At 44.6% G+C, this 21,079-nt stretch overlaps 1 protein-coding gene across 2 annotated transcripts in view; it reads left to right on the top strand.

The window, feature by feature from the left end:
• LOC136292292 (USP6 N-terminal-like protein) overlaps nucleotides 1-21,079 on the top strand; it is a 76,445-nt gene that overhangs the window by 15,207 nt on the left and 40,159 nt on the right. Inside the window, exon 3 of one of the 2 annotated variants that reach the window (XM_066187797.1) lies at nucleotides 15,730-15,879. The exons of the other annotated variant lie outside the window; for it this stretch is intronic. The gene's annotated coding sequence lies outside the window, so the exon portion shown is untranslated. The remainder of the gene's footprint in view (nucleotides 1-15,729; nucleotides 15,880-21,079) is intronic. 2 annotated transcript variants of the gene reach the window in all.

The following is a 21,079-nucleotide window of genomic DNA, read 5'->3' as shown; positions in this document are numbered from 1 at the left end:
TTGTTTCCTGCTGCAGGTTAACTCCAGCAGTTTGCTTTTATTTTTCTTTTTCTCCATCTCCTGATCTCCCAAGAGACAATTGCAGAGCAACTTTGTCATGGTTTCATTAAGAAAAGCAAGGAGAAATCCTTCAGTTCCAATTTTTTTCTGAATGTTTGGAAATCAGAAAAAAGAGAGGAAGTAACGCTAGAATTTAGGTGTATTCTGCATTTGGTCCAAGTGGGTGTATGTTACCTGCAGGTAACAGACCTGCATCTTTGTGAAAGGATTGGGGATGAAACAAAATTTTAAGTGCTGTTTCAGTCTTTGGGGTAGAGGCACCATGACAATCAAGGTAGGAGCACTCATCAACTGCAGAGAGCAGTAATCTTCCTGATGGAATTAATCTGATTTAACCTGATAAAAGAATTTATGCAGTGGGGGAAGTCTCCACCATTTCCTGCCAAGCTTCCTGAGAAGACTAGGAAAAAATAAGTGCTGAGATGACACTCTTCTCTCCATGTGGGACGGGCTTATGTCTTCCTAAGGCCTGTTATTATCTTTCTGTTAAAAACCATCTGTATTAGGTGACAAATCAGGATTGTTTTAGCTATTCAATTCTCCCTAGTTTGCTGGGTATTTCCTAGTTGCAAACCTATTTGCAAATCCCCTGTCCATGTGGGATGCAGATGATCTTGTGTGTCCCAGTGTTGATGCACCAGTTGGACCCATGCTTGCCATACCCCTGATGGCCTGTGGATGTAGAGACTTCCTGAGTTTGAAACTTTTCCTTAGGGAAAGTTTGTGGGTGGTTGGATTTTGTGGTTTTTCCTTACATTGCTAATTATTTCAGGGAAATTCCTATCTTATTAGTGCTTTCTCCCCAAAAGCAATTCTCTTCCTCTCTGTCTCTTGCCTTCAGAGGCTGGAAGAGCACTGATGTGTTAGGAAAGCCAGTTTCTACTTTAAATGGCCTCAAGCATGTCAATATTCAGCTCAATTTCCTCTTACAGTGGCTTGCTACAAAATGAGCAGGAATCTCAGGGCATCCCTGGGTCAGCTTTTTTTTTCTGATGCTCAGCAGGGTTTCGTTCCAGACGGGTGATTTTGTGGAGGAGGATATCCACCTTGAGTTTTGAGTACTCTGATAGGAAAATATTTTTTTTATCAGTGAATTTTTGCTGGTATCGTTGATCTATGCTTAAAGTATGTGGGCATATGTTGTAATCTGCTGGCAAAGTCACTGAAAATCACTGTCCTGGGTTGGCCCAAAGGTGCATGTAAACTGCTGATGTCTGAATCAGTACCCTGTCTCCAGTGGTGTAACAGGAGCTGCTCTGGAAAGGAGTTGGATGGAGGCTGAGCAGCCTAATTCAGCATTCCATCTGCTCTAGCTTGACCCTGTGCCTTGCAAATGTGCTGGGTTTTAGATAGGCTGAGATCTGAACCTTGGCTGGTAGCCTCCAGTCCCAGGTACCTGGGGCAGGTGAGGAGCTGCCGTGTCTGTGGCTGAATGCTGGAACCCACGTCTGCATGGGAGGGTCCAGCAGTGGAAATTCTGGCAGTCTCTGGGTTACCTGCAGCAAAGAGCGGAGCTGACTTCAGATTGCCACTTTTAAAACCTTTGTTTAGCGCAGCTGAGCAGTTCTGTGGGCATTCCATAGTTTGTGTTTACCCAGCCCTCCCAGCACAGCTATGCCAGTGTCCCTCAGCTTGGTTCCACAAGCAGAGACCTCATGCAACCCTCATGGTCAGCATTTGGTGGCTGCCTGAATTACTGCTTATCCCCAAAGGTGCTTCTGCTCTGTTTTGCTCTGTAATTACTTGCCACGCGTTGTGTCTTCCCCAGCAGCTTTCACCACAGGTTTTAGAAGGGAAGATAAGGAACGGTGGACAGATGGACATCTCAGAGGACTGCTGGTAGTGGGCAGGGGGAGTGGTTTTAGCCCTGGTACTTGCATGCAGCATACTCTCCAGGCAGATCCCACTGTGATTCTTGATGAAGTTTCCCTTTTCTTGGCTGGCTCATTGTAAAACCCGTTTCACTCCAAGTTTTGTTTGGAAAGAGTGACGCCCACACAGATGGCTGCTCTTCAGTTGTCATTCACGTTGGGATTTTTTATGTTCTTTTTTTGCATTACCCTCAGGTGAAATCCAGGCTTGCCAAAAAAACATATCCCAGATTTAGAAAGAAACTGAACAGTAAGAATATTCTGCTTCTTCCCTCTAAGCTGGGAATGCAGTGGGCTATCTCATATTTCATCAGTTCACAAGGGATTGCATTACTTTTTCTTTTTGGCTGAGTTTCCAAGCAGTTCACTTGTTTGTTTTCCTCAGAGAAAAGGTACAGCTTTCATTAAGGTTGGTTTTGGCTATGTTTTGCTCCTTCCTTGAGACTGAGTGGTTCCACTTTTTCTAGACAAGTGCCAATGCTCTGCCTTGGAGTCCTGCTGGTCTCATCTGATAAGGGTTGGGGTGTTTTTTCCCTCCTAAGTAGCTCTCAGCATTGCTGGATTGATAAATAATAAGTGTTTTTAGGTCTTTGAGATATTGTGTCAGAGGGGAAGGGGAGGAGAACAATAGCACTGCTGGAAAACATGGGTTTGGTATGCTGGTGATTTCTGAAACTGTAGTTACAGCCTCTTGCTTGAACCCCTTGCTGGGTTCCAGGATGCTGTGGATGGTGCAGCCCATAAAACCTGAGTGGTCTTGCATTGCTCCTGGCCTTTTAGCTGTAGAGAAGATGCAGAGTTGAGTCACAGCTGGCCATTGTGCAGCTGTGGTTAGACTCCACTCTCTAACTGCCCTGGAGGGGATGGTCGAGGGTCCCACGCCAGGGTGCAGGAAGATGAGGCTGAGAAAAAAAGGTGAAAATGGCAACCTGAAATGGCAAAGGTTTATTGTGCAGCTGTGGTTAGACTCCACTCTCTAACTGCCCTGGAGGGGATGGTCGAGGGTCCCACGCCAGGGTGCAGGAAGATGAGGCTGAGAAAAAAAGGTGAAAATGGCAACCTGAAATGGCAAAGGTTTCTGGTAGGTTCCTACAGCTGTGGCTTGTTGTCTGTTTCCTTCTTTATTTATCTAACCCTGCAAAATTGCTGTGACAGGGCTGGTGGTAGGCTTTGAGAGGCTGGAAAGATGCCAGTACAAGGAGGTATCTAAGTGCTTCCTTCCAAGTGTATTAACTCATTCCTGAAATATGCATTTTGTCTAAAAAAAATAATTTCTAGGGTAGCTGTTTTTGGGGCCTCAGTGGTCATGCTTTGCGTGGAGATGAGACTGTCAAAGCATTCCTTAGGAGGGCAGGGCCAGGCACATGCATAGCCTTCGATGGTGCTGACAATGCTGCCATCAGCCCCGCATGTTTCCAGGCCTCTGGTGCATGGTGAGGAGCACACCAAGGAGAAGTGTACTCCCTCAGGGATTTAGCAGGTTGTATCTGTATCAAAGAGGATTTTTTTAAGGGATTGACAATCCATCCTCCACTCTTTGCTTTTTGCCCTGGCGTGCTGCTGGCAGCCCAGGTATGGTGGCTGGGCTTGTCCCACATCCAGGTGGAAGCTGTGGGAGCATTGGAGTGGAGAGGATCGGGAGGTGGAACCCTGCATGGTGTGACTGCCAGCAGCTGCCAAAACCCCTGTGCCAGTTTTCTACTAAATGCAGTCCTGGATTAAACTGAGTAAATACCTGGTTTATGGGAGCCGGGATAAATGGCTCAACCATGGTGATTTTCTTTTTGGTCTATATTTCCTAATATGCAATTGCTGTAATTCTTCTGTGTTACTTTTATCCTTCTAGATTTCTGAAAGTATGTTTTCCTTTTTTCTTTTCCGGAGGGTTTTGGGCAGTGGTTTCCAAAGCTATTGTGGTGGGTATTTCCCCTTCTCTCTCAGAAGCAGCTTTCATTTTGGAATGAATAGCTCATCATTGTTCACATTGTATTCCACTTTTATGGGCTTTTTTTCCCCTTCTGACTTTGACAAAAGGGGAAAGCAGTTTCCTAAATACTTCTGAAGTCTTTTGGGTCACTTTGCAGAAAATATTTCTTTCCTGTTATAGCAGGCCTCATATTCAATGCTCCAGGCAGGAAAGCTGTTTGCAGCACTCACATTGGAGTTTCTGAGAGCGTGGTTCTTGCGTAGCTTTTGTTTGGGTTTGGCCAGTTTCAGTTGAGATTGTGCTGAATTCACCTTTGAGCAGGACTTCATAACCTTGTTGGAGTTAACTTTTGTTGAAACATTTCTAGCGACATAACCTACTACTACCAGTTTCTACAGAGCATCCCACGTGTTGAACCTGTTCTGCTCTTCCAGACTGATGCCTACTTTCAAACTCCTCCAATTCCCTGCAGAAATAACAGGTTATTAATAGGATCTTTATGCATATGTGTTTACCAGACTTGACATAGCTTTGCACTAAAGTGTCTCTTTACCTCCGTTGCACTCAGAAGCTGAACCCTGTGGTCAGCATGTCGTACGTCTGCAAACCTCCTTTGGTTTGTTCACAGCACGATGATCTGGCTGTGCAAACATTTAATTTTGCTTCCCTAATTTAAAATGAGTTGCAATAAAGAATTTATCCACTCAGGTTCTTATGGAACTAAGTATTGTTTAGTTGAGATGGGGGTTGATTTGCATTTTTGGGTTTTCCCCTTTCCTCTGCAACAGCGATGAACAGCTTTGGGTTACATCAGCCCAGGTATATGGTACTTGTAGCATAGCAGTGATGTTTCCTAGGATGTGTCTGACTTCTTCCCCTCTCTTCTAATGATCATTGGTCTTGTTGGGTGGGCACAAGGTCTCCTGGCCTGTTGGGTCCTGGGAGTCTGCTGATCCAGCAGTGACAGGGCTGTGGTGTGCCAACTGCGCAGGGACAGGATGTGAGGCACCAACCACAGCAAGTCACTACGATCTTCTCAGCTGCTACTTGTTACCGTGACCTTGCAGCGTTTGCAGTGTGTGATCTGATGCTCAGGAGATAGGTTTTGAGTGGTAACTGTCTGAACAAGCAATCCCAGTACTTGTTGCAGCTGACCAGCCAAGTTAGATACGCTCTGACAAACAATGTGCTCCTTTGACTATAGTTCCCCTTAAGATGGGGGGGAAGGGTGGAGGGAGAGAATGGGGTGCATGTTGAAATTAATAACCTCTTCTCAAGTCCTTGTTCTCTTTCATCCTTTGAATTAGCTTTTTTCCCCCTAGTGTGACAACAGAATTTTGTAATAAAATCCACATGGGAGAAACCAGTGGTGTGTTTTCTAGTTAAAACAGCCTCCATGTCATCTGACTATTCAAGAATTTATTGGGACTATAAGGATTAAGAGACTAGAGGCTAGCTGCATGTTGAATGAATTAGTTTCTCCCCTTTAATGCTGTAATGATGATGCTGTTGGAGAAACCACAAAAGAAGAACATTTGTCAGAGCATCTCTTCAGAGTTCGTGTGTATAAACTGCAAACTCAAGTCCTTTTAATTGCAGTTAAAACCCTTGGGGTTTTTTGGGAGGAGCTTTTTCTTGGATGGGTTTTGTGGTGGGACAGCAATATGTGCTTGGGTTGGCAATGGTTTGGTCTCAGAGCAGAGGAGCTTGTCCTCCATTTTCAGCCCCTGTTCTCCTTTCAAGTCGTGCCATACTGTATCAGGCCCTCTGAGGAGATTTGTGATAGCTATGGAGGGATAATAATTATTTCTCTTCAAAACAATGTTGAAGTGTGAAGTACAACGCATGGTGATGACTTTTATTTCCATAGGAGAAAATGGACTTTATTTTCTTCTTTAATCCAGTTTCCCTTAAGGTTTCTTGAAGTAGCTGTTCCTTTGGCTGTTTTCAGATACCAGCTAAAAATACTGGTGTTCAGCCTTCAGAAGTCTTTATGTGTAGGTTAAATGAAGGAGTAATTTCCTAAAGGACCTAACCCTGACACTGCAGCATCTTTTAGGTAGGTGTGGTCATGATTACCTAAAAATTCCTAAATAAGAACTTGATGATGCTCATCCTTGAAAAGTCTGGTTAGAATTAAAGGTCAATTTAAAAAAAAGTAATTTTTAGAAGGACTCATATTTGAATATTATTTCTGAGTGAAAATGCTGTTTCCTTCTCTTTCTGCGAGTGAAAGGGAGAATCCCCTTCAGGCATCCAAGGCAAGAGGACCAGTAGACATCTCCATGCTGCAGTAGTTTCTCTCTTTGACTCTTGTTGTCTGGTGTATTAAACTCCCTCCAGATAGGCTGGGCTGTGTTTAAATTAGCTTATCCTCTACCTTGACTAGAAAGGTCTCTCAACCATTTTTTACTGTTAGTGTTGAGAGAGAACATTTTTGTAAGTAGCCTGGTGCCAAGGCTATTTTTTTACCCACAGTGTTAATTGTGGAGGGGTAAAAAAAGAAAAATGAAAAAAAAGTCTACGCTTGAGCTTTCTAACCTTGAAGGTTTGGCGGGCATGTTGTGTAAGAGACTCCTGCTTTCCTGATGGAAACCCTTTGAATTAAACTTTCTTTGAGTCAAGGGACTTTGTATGTCTGTCTATGTATGGAAAAGCCTGCGAGCGTACTTGTCTCTCGACGTCTGTGGAAAAACTAGCTGCTGTGTCTGCCTGTGAGTGTTTGTCCTGGGGATCTGCCCAAAAAGCTGTTTTTTCCATTGCTTGAGCAGAACATCAGGCTTGGCACACTTTGTCATGCAAAGTGATACAGATAGGGTTGGCAGCTGGCACACCTTTTAAAGAGCCTGGTTATTATAATCTTGCCATAACTCATTAATTATGCTGTTGAGGTAATGATAGTGGTATACTAGTCTAGCTAAAACAACTCCTTTACAAACCAAGGTTCACTTTGGTTCTGTCCTTCCAGTTTGACATGCTGCAAAGGTAGAAGGCAGTTCTGTTCTTCTTTACTTCCTCCCTCATGTATGTATTGGTATCTGTGATGAAATAATCTCCTGCTGTTCCTAACCAGGTTGCAAAAGCCTCAAGGATGATGTGTGGGAAAACCGACTTGGTGTTAATAATTTAGCAGCAAGATCAGAGTGGTTTGGGTTGGAATAGACCTTAAATATCATCTCATTCAACTTTCCTGCCGTAAGTGGGAATACCTTCCACTAGACCAAGTATAAGATGCCTAATGCTTTCTTAATAGTTGCAGTTGTACACATGAAAATATGATTCATGTATTGGTAAGAATATCCTGCAAAAGGTATACAGGGTGAATTTTTACCTAGGTAAAACCTCCCTTGTAGATGTAACTGTTCATATTTATACCTAACTATGAGTATATCTAATGAAGGATTAGATATTGGACTGCACTTGAAAAGTCACAGTGGTTGTGCTTACTGAGAGCTCTGTAAAGCTGCATTGATCTGTAAATTGGGCAATCACCTCCTAACAAAGAGAAATCTTTAGATTCATTTCAGTGACATATTTTTCTCCTTGCAAATCTAGAATTTCAGTTTATGAAAGTAGCAAGGGAACAGAGGCTTATTGGATGTTCTTGAGAGGATTTTTGGGATACCTTTTGCAGCAAAGAGGCAAGGAGCTGTCAGCTTTCCCCATTTGCTGAGCTTGTCCCCTGGTGTGCTCTTGTCTACAGAGCAGATGCTGGAGGGCACCAGCTCAGTGCAGGCTCTGCACTAAAGTGCTCTGTTGGTCTGAGGTAAGTGTAATTGCTGTGTCTCTTTCTTGGGGTTTGAGCTATTCTTCCCTGGAAATGAGGACGAAAAAAATCAGCTGTATTAGTAGATGAAAAAAGAGCAATCAATCTGCCAGCCTTCCTAATGCACAGGTCACACCATGCCCGGAGCTGGGCTTTTTGTTAAGAGCAGCTCAAATAAGAAAAGCAAGCAAACCTCTGAACAAAACAGAAACCAAAACTAACAAAGGAAGCATCTGCTATTCAGATGAACTGATATAGGTGAGGGAGGAAAAAACAAGTCATCAGAGACTTCCAAAGGCTTGCTGCTTTGTCCAGGAATGTGCAGCTTGGAGATGGCAGGCACTTTATAGTGTGATGGTGATGCAAATGGTTCTGTGGTGCTGTCCTAGGCAAAAGCAGGCTGGGTGATGAGAAGTGGCTGGTGATGCTGAGCTAGGATGCAGGAAGGCCAAGACTCTGGTATTGCCCTGTTTAGAAGGGTTGAGGTGTGCCTCTCCAGGGCAGCTCTGGTCCTGTTCACTGTGGTTTTGATGCAATGAGAGGTACTGTGGGAATGAAGTAAGGAAACTTTGCCCCAGCGTTGGCCTCTATTTTCACTTTGCATAATAAGCAGAGTGTGGCACTGGTTTGTGGCAGTGCCGGGGGACTTGTTTGACCACTCTGAATGAGCATCTCTCCATGGCAACAGGAGAGGAGCCCTGGTCCACAGGACACTTCAGGCTGAGGTGGGTTGGTTCATTTGAAAGTCTGGCGCAAGGCAGTGATGCTTAGGTTACGGTTTTTGTCACCATAGCATTTGTAGTGCCGGCTTAAGGATGCATCCCTGCAAGCACATGAGCAGGACTGTTTGTTCTGGTTACTCTCCTAGTTGCCAGAAGCCCAATTGGTTCAAGGTGAGAGAAGAAAGAAGAGAAAGGGTTGTTTTAGCTGGATGCCAAATACAAAGAGGAAGTATAATGTGCCCACAGGCTGCATCGTCGGCACATAAACCTAGTGAACAGCAGAGAGGACAGACTGCTTGTACTGGCACTGCTGTCAGCTCTCATTTTCTCACAGCTGGGGAACCATGAATGCACAGACCCCATTGATGGGATGTCCTGGTTTTAACCTCCTCAGTTGAGGGATTTGTCAGTCCCAAAGCATAACATGTTTTTGTGTGCACCTTTCCAGTAGCAATGGGTTTCACACCCTTTGCTGAGTGGTCCCTGCCAGCCCCAGAGCTGGTTAGTGCCATGTTGCTTATCTGCACCTCTCTGTGGAGTGAGAGATGACTGGCCCACAGTTCCTAATTGTGGTCATCACTCCCATTATTACTATCTGCAGTGTTCAGAGAGCTCAGTCTTTTGTTTAACCAGCAACTGGTGACAGAATCCTCATGAAATTTTGGTAACTTGTCATTTTAGTTCCTTAAAATTCTTGGTTTCTTCTAGTCAGGAATGAATAACCTGCTGTGAGAATACCTCAGTGCTCTTAGTGTACATGAACACTTTAAGCAGCTGCCTAGGATAGGAAGCACAAGAGGAGCACAAAGAATCAGAAGCATTTTGTCAGCCTGGTTGGAAAGTAGCTACAGCAGTGAGCAAATGCTTCCTTTTATGTGCACATGCAGTGTCTGACATCCAGGCAGAATGCTGACAAGATGCTGTGGCTTGGAGGACAAGTTGAATGATCTGCATAAAGTCCTTATGATTTCTTCTCTCAAAGCAGAAGTGGCTAAAAAACCTTCAGAAGAAGAGGCGTGTCTGATTTTGTTGTTGTTAATTTGTTCTGGAGGGTTGATTGCCAAGGAGAAGGATCTCTGCTCCATGTGACTGATTTTGGATCTGCTCCTGGTTCAAGGAGATAGAGGTCCTCTCTGTGAGCCATTAACCTGTTTCCTGGACCTTGCATTCATGCATCTTCTGACAGACACAGCAGCCTTTGAGTCGAGTGGATCAGCTTCCTCCCTGCCGTGAATATTTCCACTGTTAATGAAAGATGTTCTTGTTTTGGAGGCAAAACACACCCAAAGACACCCTGGCAGGTTTCTTTGTGCCAGGTTTTGACTCAGATACTTAGTGAAACAGAGGAACAGCTTGAAAACAGCGCCCTGGTCCTTCAGCTGCCTGAGGAGAATCGCAGGAGTAACGTGGCTTAAAGCTCCTTCAGTTCAGCAGTGTGCACAGCACGGCCTTCCTGTTTCTTGTGAGTGTCCTGATTTTCACAGCCTTCCAGCATCAGCTACTGATGCTGTACGTGGGAAAGCTGTGGTGTAGAGAGGTGGTCTTGCCGTGTCTTCCTGGAAGTTTGTCATGTCTGGTGGTGCAAGAGGTTTGTAAACATGATCTGTTTGTTGCAGCATCTAAGATTGCAGTGGTCTGTGTGGCAGGGATGTTCAAGCTGCCCCTTGTCCTCAGATTTCCTTTACAAAGTTTGTGGCCCAATCATCATGAGTGTGTGTGTCTTCTAATGGGCTGATGACTGTAGATGCTGGATAAATTTTGTGGCATGCCTTGGGGATCTCTGTCCTGGAGTTTGAGATGTCTTTTGGTAGATGAAGGATTGCACTTGTTCTTGTCTCTTTGAACACTTGCAGCTTCTGTTTCAGAGTGTCACGCTGTGGAGAAGACAGGACATGCTGTATCTCACTGCTTGGGGCTCTGCACCGGAGAAAACATTTCCCCTCTGAATCCTCTGTCCAGGAAAGATGTTCTCTGCAAGAACAGTTGGAAGTATCTGTGTTCTCCTCCTGCTCTGCCTGTATTTCAGAGCCCTGTCAGAGACAATCTCTTAAGATGCCAGGTCAAAGGGTTCAAATGCTGGAGCCCAAACCTCTCCCAGCTTTGCTGTAATGCCCATGTGTGGCAGCTCAAGAGTGGAAGGCCTGCCACGCTGGCTCCAGCCAAGGTCCAAATTGGCCGGTATCCCCCCTCCTGGTGACAACCAGAGTGGGTCCTCAGGGAAGGAGTTGTCTCGAGGTCTAACAGCTGCACCAGTGTTGTCCTCCTGCAGTTTCCATGGTACTTTGCAGATACTTTCTATGGCTCACTCTGAGTAGCAGAACATGGCATGACACAATTGTGGGTCACTTGGAAGAAATATTTTCTCATTCTTGTTAACTTTTTTTGTCTGCTGTCTCATGGTCTTTCAATGTGAAGACTTGCTCTTTGCTCCTAGTATGGTTTGCATGACACCAGTGGGTCCTGCAGGTTGTTTTCTTTCTTGCCTCAGTACATAGGTACCTTTTTTTGTGGTGCCCACAGCTTAATATTTCATGATGATCCACTGACTGCTTTGACTGTGCTGCTCTGGAGTCTGAATTCAGGCAAATGCTTTGTGGATGCTTTGAAAGGGGTTAGAACTGACCTGTAATTGAAGGGAAAATGGAGTAATGGCAGACTTAGTTGCAAAAGCATTCTGTGCTTCTAGCTGAAAGAGTTGTTGAACATACCGGAGAGAAGGAATTTAGAAACATGCCCACATGACCCCAGATCTATTACTCAGCAGGCATTTTGTTGCACATCTTGCATTTATTCTCTTGCTAAAACTTTAGGCAATTTATCAGTGTTGCCATTCTGTAACTGGACACCCCTTTGCACTGTCTGCCTCTCCAGCCAAAAACGAAGTGAGAGTGATGTTAGCTAACAGCATGATCTCAGCAATTCATCTAGATGAAGACAGAACTTGGCTGCTCTCTCCATTTATTCACTTAGTTTAAAGTACTGGAAGCTAGAAATGAAGTTGTTTCAGTTTTCCAAATGCTGTGATAAGAAAATAATCAGCCCCATTTCCTAAAATTTTCCAGAGCTGATGTCCATGCTCATAGAAAAATCCCACACATCCAAAGCCCAACTCACAGGTTCCTATACAAGAGCACCACTGCTTGAGATGGCTTGATGGAAATAGTGGTGCATCCAGCAAATTGATCATGTTCCACAATAGATAGTGCCCTTAACAGCAGCTTAACTTCCTGTGCTGTCTGTAGGTTTTTCTGATCTCCCCTCAGCAAAGATTTCTGTTTGAATGCCCATAGATTTCTGCATTGTGCAAATTGCTGGGTTCGGACTTTGGGGACAACAGGAAAGCTTTGCCAGCTCTTGCTCCAGGTGAGGTGAGGAAGGGAGCAGGCCAGAAGTTAAGCCTACAGATTTCTACTTCTCTGCTAAGCCTTGTGTTTTCTTTGTGCTGGTCCATGTTGGAGGATTGGAGATCCATCAACAACATTGGAGTGAAAACTGTGTGGTAACTTGTTCTGGTGAAACTTTCCTGTGTGTCTAGGTTTCTTTTTCCAATGGAATTTCCTTGAAACTCTCTCTCCATCTTCTGGTGCCTGTTCCTGTGGCAGATCGAGAAGGGCCTTTATCCATGGTGAGGGCTCCAAGCACACTAAGATGACTAATTGATGAGTCTGAACAGAGAAAATAACTGCCTGCCTGATCAGATGCTGATGGCTTGGCGGGGCATTTCCTCTCTTCCTGCTTTTTGGGTTGTCCCACAGTACCTGTTGTAGTTTCCTGTGAGACTTATATTCACTGTGCGTGCAGATTTCAGCTGTGCTGATTCTTCAGCTGTGACTAGAACATGACTGGTGTTTCTTTAGGAATAACAACAGCAGAACCATGTTGCTGTTATCTGCTCTCCAAAAAGCATTTGGTTGCTGTTTTCTCTTATGCTGCAGCAAAGCACTGCAGACTTCTCTGTCTTTTACTCCAAATGCAAGTAGCTTTCTTTGGTCTTCTGTGTTCCTGAAAAACCTTGTGGCAACACTACACCAGAATTCTGCTCTTTGAATTGTGCCTTCTCCTAAAGGGAGGAGCAGAGCCTGGACCGCAGGTGACAGACATTATGCATTAAACAAGGTGACTTGCCACAGTGCAGCTGACTGGCATCAGTGGTCCTGGGAGCTAAACTTCTGGGGCCTTGGTGTGCCCATGTGTCCTTTCCACCGTGAGATGAAACTTGGCCCAGTCTGGCTTTGCAAAGCAGAGTAAAGTGCTGTCGGAGAACTTACTCCTGACCCTGCTGGAGCAGAGCCTGCAGAGCACCAGCTTTTATCAATCTGAAGTCAAGGGGCTGCTGTCCCCCAGGTGCAGGGGATGGAGAAGCCTTGTGGCAGGTTGGGACCAGGGAGCATCTGTGGCTGTGTGAGCGTTCTGTGCCCACGTGGCGGAGGGTGTCTGTCAAGGCAGGGATTTACAAACAGAGGAGCTCATTAGTTAGAGCAGCCGGATAGTGTGGCAGAAGGCCCGGGCTTGGGGAAGCTTTCAGGTAGCTACTTGAAGGAGGAGGCAATTGCTGAAACATTCATAAACTTGACTGTGAGCAGACTTCCCAGTTGCTGCCTCATCCTCAGTGGAGACAAGGGATTGCAGCCAGGAGCTGCTGTACTCATCCCAGGAGAGGTGGCAGGGAGCAGCAGGCTCCAGAATTAATTCTCTTCATTAATTCCCATAACAAATTTCTGCCTTCAAAAGCCTAAATGAGCAGAGGCCTGCCAGAGCAATACCCCAAGTGGTAGCTTTTCCTATTTTTTTATCATCCTGTAAGTTTCCTATGGAGGAGAATGCTCTTGGAGTCTCAAGAAAAAGAGCAACAAAACAGTGCTAAACATTGGCTGTAAAAAATGTACTTATTTGTTGCATGTGTTGAAATGTGACAATGGGGGCATCTCATGCAAGCCCCTTGTTATTTTAGCTTTTACTCTTTGCCTCATATGTAAGTTGTAATACTTTTAAAAATATTATTCCCTTATATTTGGAAATAAGGGTGCAGTGGTTTAGCTTCCAAACACCTTAATTCTCTGCATGTCTCTCAAGGCAGCCAGGTGTGCTGTACCTGGGTTTATGGCTCTGTGTCCCACACAAGCTAGGCTGACCTATCTGCTTGAGAGCTTTTTCCCACTCTTGTCTTGTTTTCCTCTTGAAGTTTTCTCCTGTTTTCCTCCTGAAAAGTAACAGCGGATGGTGTGAGGAGCAGAGTGGGGAATTCAAGGATAACTGCTGCACTTGTCCTCAGTTCACCCTCTCGTCTCTCGCCACGACAGCCTGTGTTAGCAAAGATGACAGTGTGTTAGCCAGAAGAAATACAATTTTTGCTGTTTGAGGAATTGGCTGATCATTACACACCTCAGTTTCCCCATTTAAGAATGTGTTCTTTGAAACTGTCTGTTTTCTCCCAAGTTTGTATCTCTTTCAGACAGGCATGAATTTTGCTATAAGGTCCTCTGCAGCAGTGCTGTAGTGAATCCAATGCTGCTTCCTCCAGAGAGGCTCAAAGTGCTTCTGTGCATCAGTTTGGGAATGGACTCCATAACAGGATAGAACTTGAAAGGGGTTCTTTTTTTTTTTAAGGTGCTTTTGCAGATGTTGTGGTTAAAGGCTTCTATTTCTAAAACCCTAGATCTTGGACTGTGGCTCCATAACAGTACGTAGTGGGATTTGGAAAAAGTCTGCTAAAATTGTATATAAGGAATAGTGAAACAGTTAGGTCATGTTAAAGTTATTAGACTTTCTGGTGCTAGTGAATGTCTTTTGGGGTTTTTTTTTTAATGAGTGTTTTTCTTTTTAAAAATACAAATAATGGACCTTCCATTTTAGACAAATCTCCCTTTTTTCAGATGGTGTGTTTTTTCCTAGTAAATGGCTTTTTTAGTGGGAGCTGCCTTGCTCTTTCCGTCTGATCTCTGTGCCCACATCTTTGAGTGTTTCCATTTCAGAAAGGAGGAGGATTCTGGTGCCAGCAACCAAACTTCAAAAGCTGCCATACAGGGGAGTTCACATTTCTGAGGCATTTGGAATGGGCAAGAAATAAAAAAACACCTAAACCCCTTAAACTTTTACTGCCACGCAAAAATAACAGAAAAACTTACTTCTTGGTTCCTGTAGTCCTTGTCATGCTAAAGTACTGAAAGTGAATAATCCTGTCATCCCCTAAAAAGAACCTGAGATATTTAGGAGTACCCAATAGCTTTTAAAGAAAATGCCATGTTTTACCTGTTGAATGCTGCAATTGTGCTGTCACACTTGATGACTTAAAATGGGACTTTTGGGTGCTTTTTAGATGCAAGACTCAGGTAATGGTTCTCTTTCCCCACATGCAATGCTATTACTGGTGTTTGTCACACCACAGGCCCGAGTGGTACAGGCTCACTCCTATCCCCAGCACCCAACTCCAGCCATCCTGGTGGAGCTGAGTTTGGATTAGGCTTTTTTTTTTTCTTTAAAAGCCTCCTAAGAGCCTATTGAGAGGGAAGGGGAATGGCTTTTCTTTCCAAGAGCAGCTGAATGTGGTGCCCTAGTTACGATGGTTTTTTAAATGGAGTACTTCAGAGGATGTACAAAAGCATCTTTAGTACTTGCAGTACAAGGAGAATGAAAGGACCTAGATTGTGTCAGCAGTGTAGCGGAGGCTTAAGTGAGTATCATTCATTTATTGTTAGGACATGACCCAATTTGGGCTGTATTTATGGAGTTGGAGGGGAGAATGGACCTGTTTCAGATTACTTTTGAGCTTTAAATGTACTTACAGGCTTTGTGTAGGAATTGCATTGGCTCCCGCTGGGTAAACAGAGCCTTTTGGAGGGTGTTCCCCATGTAGTGGAGCAGTGATGCATCCTGGCTTCTCTTGTGCTGCCAAAATGGGTTGATTCATACCACTTCTCTCCACATGGCAATGTACTGGATGGGGAAAAAAATGAGTTGTCAGACAGAACTTGCCCAGCTGATTTTTATTTTATTGCATTTTTCTGCAAGGATTTTAAAGCCACCAGTTACTATATAATTTGTCGGCTGGTTCCAGCTAAGCAGATCGTAGCTGAAGGCTGCGGCCCTGCAAAGGGCTGGTGAAGGTAATAGGTCGTGAAGTCTGCACACAGTAGGATCTTCTTTTGGTTGTTTTTTTTTTCCCTGCTCCTTCCTGTGAAACAGTGTGTGGTCTGTTTTTAATGCCACCTGTGTCATGATCCTTTTCCTTCTTCTTTTTACCAGTCTGTGACAGCAATATCTGCATCTCCTTCTGGGAGTCTCCTGCTGTCCTTTAAACAATATTGGTACTGCTGAGAGGAACGTGCCATCTGCAGATCCTGTGAAGGATGTAATTTCTTGAATTATTTTTTTTTCTCCTGCAAGGGTTCCTGTAGTCATTACATTAGCTCAACCCCGATGATGCAAACTGTTTTGAGAAGAGTCCAGAACAGAGCTGCTCTTAAACCTGTCTGCAAGTTTGAGAGGGGGAAGTGAGAAGATGAGCATGGAAAACTCATAAGGAATTGAAGCTTGGTAAGGCTCAGTTTTTTCAGCAAATACTACATGTTAGTTCAGATGGGCCTTGTGTGAAGAGCAGTGGAAATCTGAGTTGCGCTGTAAATTCATTAGCAGCATTCATATTCATTTCAGTGAAGCCAGGGCTGCAATCTCCTGCTAACCAGTCTTTTAAGTCTGTGCTTCTTCCCCTGGAGAGGCACATCTGCCTCACATCTCTGCAGCCTGCTTTTAAAGGGAGCCCTTTACCCATGAAGAGGGGGAGAATCATGTATCCATCCCTTCCTACAGCTGTGCCAGCAAGCCACAGTCTGGTCTACTCCAAAGAGGGCTGCGTTCCAGCTCTGGAGGTGTGTGGCAGGATGGTCACTGGGACACCCACTGGAGGAAGAGAGGGCTGCAAGCACTTAGAGACTGAGCTTGTTCCTTTGAAGGTTCCATCAGCTGCAAAGTCTGGATGCATCCAAGCACCAGTGCATCCACGTCCAGGCTGTGCTGGCACCACTTGGTTTCTGCTTTAAGGGAAGTCTTTGCTCTCTAAGAATCAGCACACAATGCTTTTAGGTTTGCAGAGAACCTGCTGCCTGGGAAAGCTTTTTTGTTGGTGGGCCAAGGTACTAAAAGTATGTTAAATGCAAGTGTACTGCACAGCTGGAGGTGGGGGCGGGCACGTGGTCTCACGGGGCAGGGTCCCTGGGGTCTGCCAGCACACCAAGCTCACAGCAGCACCAGGCTGCCTGCAGCAACTGCAGAATTGAGCCTGTAGGGGCAAACTGGCATTTCCTCTTTTCCTGGCTTTCTCAGGAGTGCAGATGGCAGGTTTTGATAACTAAAGGCTTAGTACAGAGAGGTCTGTCTAGTGTGGGATATGTAAACCTCAGTTCAGGCTTGGATATGATCCTTTTCTGTCTGTAGGAGGTTTAGGCTGATTATTCTGTTCCATTCCTGTTTTGGGGTTTTTTTATTATTATTTTTTACTCTAATTTCATAGTGTTGGTCTAAGTAAAGAATAATGAAAATTAAGTAACTTGGCCTGTCTCTTACACAGCTACTCCTGTGCGTAGTTAGCAGTTTAATGGGAAAATGAGGCAAGGCAGAGCTCATTTTGCTCTCATATAGCCAAACTGGCTGTGCAGGACTTAGGAGTAAGATGGGATAGTAATCGAATGTGATGTTGTGGTATTTAGGGCAAGATCACAGGAAAAGCATTGTATTCCTTTGAACAGGATGGAGCCTTTCACGTGATCTTTTTTTTTAACTTTAATTCTGTAATCTTGATCTGTTATCTAAGAACAGGAAGACGTCCTACATTTGGAAATGTGTTTCATCTGCTTGAGGAGCAAAAGATTTCATCTTGGTCTGTCTAGGGAGCCCTGGTGTCCCCCTGGTGTGGGCCATCTTGTTTGGCAAATGCTGGGGGTTGCTGTGCCCAGGGCAATGCACTGAGTGACCTTTAAGCTTGCATTAGGGCTGGAGGGTTTTTCATCTGTTGCTGTTGGCTCACCTCCAAGGTATGTTGTGGGCTGTGCAGTGCTTGCCCACATAAACGCCCCCCAGACTTCCCCTTCACGGTGTCTCTCATACCAAGAAGTCACTAAGAGCAGCTCTTCAGTGGTGCTTCCCACTTGGTGAAATCTCTCTGTATGGGCAGTCTGTCATTGATCTGGCCCGACTGGTAGGCTGACTCCTTCCAGAGCTCACTGGAGTTTCAGGAAGAATAAAAAAATAGCTTTAATGTCAGTGGCCTTGCACTGGGAGGTTTGATTACGGCTTTTTTGTTCATCCTGCTAGCTTTCCTCCTACACTTACTAGGCATGTGCAGATTATAATTTAATTTCCTTTTGAATTTAATAACTTCAAAAGGACTAAAATCAGTAGCTGTTTAGAGTTGTGATTGGGGATGCAGAATCTCTCATAACTTTATCTTCTACAGCAGAAAATGCTGCTTCAGGTGCAAGGGGGAATGGGGGGCTGTGCTGTAAAGTAATCCACTGCATGTCTGCAGCCACAGTTCTGCTTCAAGCCCTATGGGGTAATGTTGGGATACTCTTAATCTCATGTGTGACTCTCAGCTTTTAAAGAGCACAGGTGAGCCTGCTTCTTTACCTTGGCAAGTTTGAGTCCCACCTGCTGTGGTCCTCAAGTGGCTTTTCTGCCACTGTACTTCTCCCTGATGCTTTTAAACCTGGTTTCAATGTAACATCCCTGTCCGCTTTCTGTTGCCCCATTTCACCTACGTTTGTGTGGAGTAGAAACCCTACAGAGTTTATTCTCTACTTTCTGGAGAGATGTAGTCTTAAATTAATTGAGGGAAGACAGATGGGACCTGCCAGCTTTTCATATGCCAGGAGCCCATCAAGGGTAGAAACGAAATGTCTGATGGTTTGCCAGGATGAGCTTGTTAGTGTATTGCCACAGGGTGGTTAGGACTCGGGAGACACAGGGAATGACCTTACAAAGTTAGGCTGCAGTAGTTAAAGTGTCCACAGAACAAGTGACACACATGCCCCACGCTTCGGAGATTGCCGGGTAGTGCAGTCACCCATGGACCCGCTGCCTGGAAAGGGAGAGCCTGCGGTTTGGCCGTGCTGTGACATCCTTGAGCATCCCTACCGCGGCTGGGTGTGGAAGGTCCAGGGTTGGCTTGCTCCTCACCTGCCTGGGCTCCACTGTTGCATCCTTGAAGCCCCAGGGAGAACTGTGAGCTCTTTTCTTGAAAGACAAAAGGCAAAGTGCTACAAACCACAACAGCTTTCACGCTAAAAATACCATAAAAGGCTGTGTCCTTAGGAGCTGGGCATGGGAGCAGTTCCCACCCACATTACTGCAGCATGAGTCACCGGGCTATTGCAACTGCTCTCCAAGTGGGTGCCCGGCTGAAGATGCACGACGGGACAGGGGGAGGAAGGGGAGTTGCCTCATAGCGCTGTGGAAGGGATGAAGAGTTAGGAAGAAGAGGATGACGTACGAGCATACGTGAACACTTTGCTTTCCTTTAGTTAGATTTTTGTTTGGTTTTGGTTTTTTGTTTGTTTGGGTCTTTTTTCTTTTCGTTTTTGTTTTTTTGGAACTTCCAGCAAATGGTATTTGCTGATGATTTGAACTTAAGGCATTTGCAGCCAAGAGTCTTCTGAATATGCAGAACTCCTCAGTTTGCTGTTAGGAAGTACATTAATTGCCACATGATTAATATGAAGCTGGAAAACCCCTCTGACATGGAAGTACGTTTTATTTACTCTCTTTGTAAGCAAAGTTTTTTTTTTTTTCTCTCACTATCCTCTCTCTTAATCTTCATCCTTTTCCCCCCTACCCTGATGCCAAAATAGGCTGTGTGTCCTTGTGACAGATGGTGTAAAAGCACATCTCCCTTACGCTGTGCCCTGCTCTTCCCTGTCCTTTTTATCCAACAAACAGGTATTAGGGAGTAAATTTGTTTAGGTTTCTTTCCTGAGACACCACCCACCTGTCCAGGCCCCAGCAAGGCTATGGGTATTGTTTTCCCTTTTCCTTCCCTTCTGCTTGACGTCCTGGCTATCAGGGTTTACCGGAATAAGTTTGTCAGTGAGAAATCCTATAAAAAGCTTCCTTTATTTAGACACCAGCCCATTAATGACATCATGTGGGCACGTCTTCCAAGTTTCTCCAGGCTGAGCGGACAGAGGGAGGTGGTGGCTATGAGTCTGAGCCCTGCCCCTTTGCCAGTACACCCCTGTGGTTGTGTTCAGTGGCTGTCCTTCAAAATAACCCCAATCTTCCTTCTCCTTCTCCTTTGGGGAGAGAGCAGGGAGGCCCCCTCCCCCCCCCCCCAGCACACTGATGCATCTTTAGCAAATGTTTTAGCAGTAGAATATAGCCTGTGGTGGTCTGTTTGTCTTCCTGCTCATCACTTCCAGGTTAGTCCTTTGCAGCACTCTTTGGCAGGTATTCACCTTAACTTCTTCTTAAAAGAAGCAGGAGGCTTGCACACTGAATCTCTTTGATGCTCCTAAAATTTGCATCAGGCCAGTTTCAAATAATTTTAACAGGGAAGGAGGTGAAGTGAAGTTAAAAATGCCTACATGGACAAGCAAAAAGCAGTGGGAATGGGCACATATGACATGTACTGCTTGTTTTATGGTGGAGGAAAGGATGCATTGGGTGGAGGGCAGCAGAGCAGGACTTGGCCACAAAAATAATCCACTGTCAAAATTTTTTTGTGAGTGATTTCTCTAAAAAGTATTGGTTTGAGTATTTATGAATGGGGGAAAGGTGTGTATTTGTTAAGGATTATAAAGTAGTGAGTGTGTCCTGGACAAGGTTTGTGGACTTTTTGGAGAAATTATTCCTGGGTTTCATTTACATCTCTGGAGAAGAAAGCGTGGTGTGCTAAGCTTCCCCTTGTGTGTGCTCAGTTTGTTAAAATGTTAGCACAGGTGTTTCCTTACCTGCCTGCAGTAACTCCTGGGTGTTTTTTTATGTGATCAGTAAACCAGAGCTTATTTAATCAGTGGAAAGGTATAAAAGTCTCTGTTGAGGGAGTTAATTGATTTCCTCGAGTCTGCTCATCCTGCTGTTGGAAGTAAGCCCTAAGGTTGATGTACGTCATGGCTGTTGCTCTTTAGAGCTGGGAGACTTTGAGCAGCAGACTAATTCAGTGTGTCCATAATGCAGATTTTTCCAGTCCTGTCTAGAATTTGGGTTGGATGAGTGGCAGTTTTCAGCCTTTTGCTCATACCTGCTCTGCACTGCTGCTCCACTTATTGTCCTTCCAATATTGACCTCCTTGGTACTCTGAAATAATAAAAACTCAAAATAAATTCATATTGCACAAGTACTCTGCAACATTGTATGGGTGGTCAAAATACTTGGTTCTCTTTAGAAAGTTACTTTGCAAAGTTAGGTGGTGTTAAAAGAAAATACAGATTTGCGGGTGCTAGTTTCCGAGAGTCTCTCAATGAGGTAGCACAGAAAAGTGGGATCTTTGTGGGGACAAACAAGGCCTTTTCCTAGGGTCTCTTGTTGTGGTCTCTAGCAAAAAAGAAGAAAAAAATGCAGTGTCCAAAATACAACCTTAATTAAAAAACAAATATGTTTTTACCTCTGGGAAATGATATCTGATAATGTTTTCCCTAAAGCTGGGGTGTGGGGATTGGGTATTTTTAGCTGCAGCTATTCTCAAGTTGTTGTTTTGTGACCTTCTTCTAATAATACATTTCTTTAACTCTTTCTTTAGAACTTA

This window comes from Chamaea fasciata, unplaced genomic scaffold (genome assembly GCF_029207755.1).
Source record: "Chamaea fasciata isolate MVZ Bird 193981 ecotype frontalis unplaced genomic scaffold, bChaFas1.0.hap1 SCAF_7, whole genome shotgun sequence".
In the NCBI taxonomy this organism is placed as follows: Eukaryota; Metazoa; Chordata; class Aves; order Passeriformes; family Sylviidae; genus Chamaea; species Chamaea fasciata.
The sequence above is the reverse complement of the archived record's forward strand: the minus strand, read 5'-3'. Positions and strand labels throughout refer to the sequence as shown.